The sequence below is a fragment of the Atta colombica genome, unplaced genomic scaffold (genome assembly GCF_001594045.1).
Source record: "Atta colombica isolate Treedump-2 unplaced genomic scaffold, Acol1.0 scaffold140, whole genome shotgun sequence".
Classification (NCBI taxonomy): Eukaryota; Metazoa; Arthropoda; class Insecta; order Hymenoptera; family Formicidae; genus Atta; species Atta colombica.
In genome coordinates, this window is record NW_017259229.1 from 1,784,381 (window position 1) to 1,790,676 (window position 6,296).

Consider the following 6,296-nt stretch of genomic DNA (forward strand, 5'->3'; position numbering starts at 1 on the left):
ATTTTTTTATTAAGTAAATATTTATTTACTGCAAGTTTTAACGATTTTCAAATGGCGATAGAATAAATTTTCCCATTTTTTATATTTTACCTAACAATACTTTTAATTTGTACATGATTTCTACAAAATATCAATTTCAGTCAATTCGATTGAAACTTTTTTTATATTATTAGTGCAGAATTCTAATTAAATTAGGAAATAATTCCTACATAAATAAATTTTTATTATTTGTATAATAAATATAAAGAAGAACAATTAAAGTTTATTACTGATTCTAATAATTTAATTTTGTTTTTATGAAAAAATGAATAAAAATATAATTAATGCGTGTAAATATAATTGATAGTCGAAACGTATTGTATAAGACAGTGTCAAGGGATAATGCTTTAACTTACAATTAATGATAGAAAAGGTCGAATGGCTCATGATGAATGCCGTAATCGTTATCAATGATTTATTATCACAAGCTCGAATGTAAAGTGGCAAAGTGTCGATATTCTCGAAACGATCAAATCTTTATGAAAATGATTTAGCAAAATGTTTTATTCGGCTGCAGAGATGGGTTCGATCTGACGCCGAAAAGTGCAAAGGTTGATCCGAGACCGTCAGACCACGTCAGCGATCTCGAGAGCATCATCGGGAATCCAGATAACATGAGTGTACATTCATTGAAATTGCCACGACCCATCAGCTCGCATTCGAAGAATCAGAGAAAAAGTTATCAGCATCGAGAGGAGTCATTTCGAAAGGAAAACATTTCAAATGGTAAAATAAATAAAATGTTATAAATAATTGACGGCGTTAGAATTGGAGTTCCTCCAACGAAATGTCTAACAATAAGTATTAGGAGATCTATTTTAAAATAGAATTCCGCGAAAAAATTGATTTAAACAAAAGGAATAGGAGGATTGAGGATATTTTTAATTATAATTGATACGAACAAACTTCATGGAAAGTCCAAGTAAATTTGAAGAAATCAGATTCTGTAAAAATATAGGAAAAGTGACATTTTATTCTATTACATTCAGATAATCTCAACATATTTCCTTTTGTTTAAACAATTTTTCCCAGTTTATGGAATTATTCTGATTATTTCAAGTGTTTTTATTAAACTTAGATCAATAAATTATCGTTTGCGATCAATGGCTTGAATATAACTAAAAAATAAAAAATTAGAAAAATATAAAATGAAAACCCACCTTTTTCTCTATTTATTAACTATTTTGTTGAATTAATAAAATATTTCTATAATATTTGTAAATAGCAATTAAATTTCGAAACAATAAATTATAACAATCGTCACACATAGAATATCATTTTTTTTATGTTAGAGGTAATCTTTAACAGTCATTAAACAACACATAATTTTTTTATTTTTTTAATCGGAAAATTCTATCGTTGTGACGATAATTTTAAGGTGATAATGCAATCGGTCTGACGAATCTTTCAACTATAAGTTCCAATAAGAACTCATTGGATTCCTCGGATTCGTTGACCGGCGACGTGACGAAGACAGATGAGAAGAAAAACTCCTCGAAGATGACTGTCCGACAAGAAAGCAACCGGAAAGAGCGTGAGGAAGCGTCGAATAGAGCGAGGGAACGCGCAGTGATAGATGTCATCGGATTGCCGGTGGCGAACAACGAGGACTGGCTCGAGTCGGTTAAATCTAATTTGTTAGAGAAGAACAAAGAGAGAAGAGAAGATATTTCAAAAGGAAACTTGAATCAACGAATTCCGAAAAAACAGGATGTTGAATATGATGTACTGAAAAAAAGATCACACAAAGATGCATTGGCTAAAAAACACACGAATTCGAAAACTGCGACAAAAGCATCGAAAAGCCCCTTTAATAACAAAAGCGTATCTGAAATTCAGAATATATTGAAGAAAAAAATGAGAGAAGAGAACGAAAGTTGCCACTCTTCGGAGAAACATAAAATTGTAAGTATTAGTGAAATATTTTTTATCGACCTAATACAGCTTCTATCTTTTTGATCAAATTTTTCTCTTTCTAAATATTTTTTTTTTAATTTATGATAGATTAAAAAAAATGTTTTTTCTAAATTGTTTTTCTATTAACATCAGATTATTAATATTCTTATAAAGATATTTATCAGTATCTTTATAGTATAAAAAAAATTATTAAACTGCTTGTCGAGAGATTTAATAAATTATATTAATTCTGATTTATTTCTGTTCATGATTGCGCTTCCAGATCGGAAACGATTTTGGCGCGCAGTTTGTAGATTTAGATATGTTTGTAGATTTAGATATAAATTAACACAGAAATATTTAAGCATCAAGATCTGCTTTGACCGAATATAGGATGTTTCTTGTTTAATTGTCTTTGCTTTAAAATCACATACATTTTGCGATTAACTTTTACAAGACGAAAAAGGCACTATAGTGTCATATTTTGAGACAAGAGAATAAAATGATGAATTATAAATTTTATTTAAGAAAAAAGCTATAACATTTTAAAAATATGCTCTTATTTTCAAATAGGCTAAAAGTTAAATACTATAAATACTATAAATTCAATTTGGGAATAATAATATATAAATAACTCGTTGAAGGTCCAAGTGTCGATATATTTGCAATGCCAAAAAATCATTATGTAATGATTACATAATGTATTTTGGCAAGAAAAGCCATTTCGTCATTTCTAATAACGTTTTCAGTCTAATCATAATAGTTATGAATATAATTTCAAGAGAAGAAAGAAAAGAACAAGAATAACGAATTCGAAATCAGCTGGCAATCGTAATAGCACAGGAAGTCGTAAGGAAGACAAACCTTTGAGATTTGACGGGAAACAAATGCGCGCACTTCGGAAGCGGATTGTCGAACTACAACTGCAGCAAGAACGAGAAGACCTCCAGAAATACCTACACAAATTGAAGAACTTAAGACTAGAATCGGATTTTACTGGAAGCTATTTCAAGCCTTTGGAATTTCCGAAGATTGCTGAATTTACGCAACCTGGTAATTTATAAATTTAAACAAAGAAGTTAATAATTTAATAAAGAGCTCTAATAAATATATTCAAATATATACAAGAAAAAATGGACTATTCGATCCAAGCTATTTGTCATTCACTATTATTATAAATCAAAGTCATAGGATAAAATAATTTCAAATAGTTTCAAATAGTTTTAATTTTTAATGTGATTCTCCTCAGTAAATTTTATATAATCATATACATTGCACATTACAATTTTATAATTATTACAATTTCTTCTTTATATTTATGTCCTTCAATACTAACAATCAGAAAACCTATAAGTTTTTTGTCACTTATATCATTTAAATATTCATTAGCGCTTAGAATAGACTATCCTTCGTATCTTTTATGATGTCAGTAATCATCCGTTATCAGATGGAATAAATATGAAGAATCATAGTCCCAATATCAATGTATTATCTATTATTTTACAAAATGACGTAACTAATGTAACTGTAATGCAACTGTAATTATTTTTTAATATGTTTTTCTTCATATCGATCTTTTAAAATTATGTAATAAATTAATTAAATAATTTAAGTAAAGAAATCTTTTATATATCTATCTTTTTATAGATATTTCTTGATGTTTATGATATCAATTATTAATGTCCGCTTTCTAGTTTGAATAAAAAAACTATTTCATTTCTCAACGATAAATAAATTATTATATTGTTTGTGTGTTTATCTTTAATTAAAGATTTTACGTTTACATTTCATGTTTTTTTCTTTTTGATTTATTTCGCGATTTATGTCATTTTAATGAACGCGCCCGAAGTGGCGAGTCGTGCCGCGGCGAATGCGCCGACAATTGCGACTCTAGCAATGAATAGAAGGAATCCGCATTGTATCGAAACAATGAGAACGTACAGACCGATAGCGGTATAAAGTCGTATGACGAATGCATTAAATTCATTTTGCATTTAAATAAAGGCATTATGTACAAACGCATTCAAATGTATTCAAAATATATTCTTAAATATATTCTCGATTTTATATTCACGCATGTTGAAAATATGGAACGCCTTTTTTCCAGATGTAGACGACTTGAAATCGAAGCTAAACGATCAGTTCCGGGAGAGAGTTTTCACGATTAGGCATTGGTTGAAGGATCAATACATTTTGTATCGCGACTACTGTACTATGGCGCAAGCGATCAATGCTCACTATGTTCCCACAACATTGAACGATGCCAAAAAGGTACTTATCTTTCTTTTCGATGTTATTTATCGTTTGTGTCATATTGAGATACGCAATAAAGTAGTAAGTAAAAGTAAAGTAGTAAGTAAACCGCACAATGGTAATACAATACTTAAGAGAATAATTATTGCATACTAAGGAAATTTATATAATCGAAGATCAGATACAGTGAGTGTAAAAGTATATTTTTTTATAAAACAACCTTATGTAGAAAATAAATATTAATTAGCAATTTTATGAATATGTTTTATCCTAAAATAAACAAAAGAATTTCGCATATTCCTTGGATGGTAAATTTCTCGACTGTACTTTTTGTGCATCTAATAACACAATTTATATAAATAATATAATTTAATATTTTTATTATTATACATAATATTTTTATTATTATATTTTTATTTATTATATTTTTTAGATAAAATAATTTTGAAAAATATACAGTCTATTTTATTGTCAATAAATTGCCAATTAATGTGCTTTTTAAAAATGTTTTTTTAAAAAAATCTCTGTACAAATATTTTTTGCACTCATTGTATCGATATATTGCATTGAAAGGATATTGCATTCTTCTATAAATTGGAATTGGAAATTGTTATTTTTCTTATAAATACAATCATGATTCTTTTTTTATATGTTCAATTATATAACAAAAAAAATGTATTATTGAGTTTTAAAGCATTAAGGGGATCCTCTACATAAAAGTTATAGACGATTGTGGAGTCTTAAGTCGTAAGAAACCAATCAATCACAATCAAATATAAGAAGAATACTCATTAGAATTGGTCAGTTTCCTACGACTTAGAATTCCACCGTTTACGACTTCTATGTAGAGGACCTTTTATTGTGTTACGCGAAGCATCATAGGAGATTTCATTAAAAATCTCTTCTGAATGGGATAAACTTGGAACGTTTATTACGTCGCCTTATGTCTACGTCATAAATTGTTAACGTGTATAACCGGTGTAATCAGCGTAATGAAAGTATTGCATCTTCTTTGACGTAATGACGTCTAAAATAGCGAGCGTGTGATGACGTTTACAAAGAAGCTGCGTCACGATATTCAGGCCTTCTTGCACATCGATTTTGTGTAATACGGTCAAAGGAAGAAGGGTCGGGGGAATTCTTTATAACTAATTCAGGAAGCGCTTAGAACGTGCATATGCAATAAACCCACAGATAGGTAGGCAAGAGAGAGCACGTTACGAGGACAATAGGGATGCAATAAGGAACCGAATAAGGAATGCTTAAACACGCGACTGAATAACCGCGAAATTACCGAGCAAGCTTTTTGCCCGCCGCTTAGACAAACTTAGACAAAAATCTTTCAAACAAGATAAATCTTTTTTGCTTACAGACGATACGCGAGTTGCAGAAAACGACGATTAAAACCAGATGACGTCGATGCATCTATTTGAACCACCATATTATACACGACTCGTTGAAACTGTCTATAATCTAGTGCTGAATGCTTTGGATGCTTCGAAATAGTAAGTAATTGATATTTATTTATTTTTTTATCAAGTTATTGATAAATCTTGAATAAAAGAATCAAGTTTTTTGATAAAAGAAAGACTGAAGATACATTCTTCGTCATTTTTTATTTTGCCTTAAAATTAATTTAAAATTTGCCTTAAAATTCTTATATTTTTAAATCCTGAATATTTAAATCTGATTATTTTATATATTTTATATATTATAATACTTTTAATATTACGAGTAGAAAGAACAATACTAAACCCGTTCGTAATTATTTCGCATAACATAATGTGGAAATTCGTGTAACTTGAATTATATAATTCAGCTTTTTCTATATTAGCGCTAATTTTTCTATGTTATATCAATCGCGAAAGAAATGTGCATATTTAACGCGTGCCATAACTAATAACGTAATTTTACTTAAAACTGAAAAATTTTTTCCTTTTTTTTTAATTAGTCTTTTTGCGCGTTAGAATCCATATCAGATAACGGTTTTCTTAATGAAATCAAAACCGAGGTTTCTCCTTTATGCAATTATATTATACTGGCTGCAATATATTCGCGCTTCCGGCGTGTTGTAGAAGAGTGTTGTGAAACTTTGTGAAAATTATTCG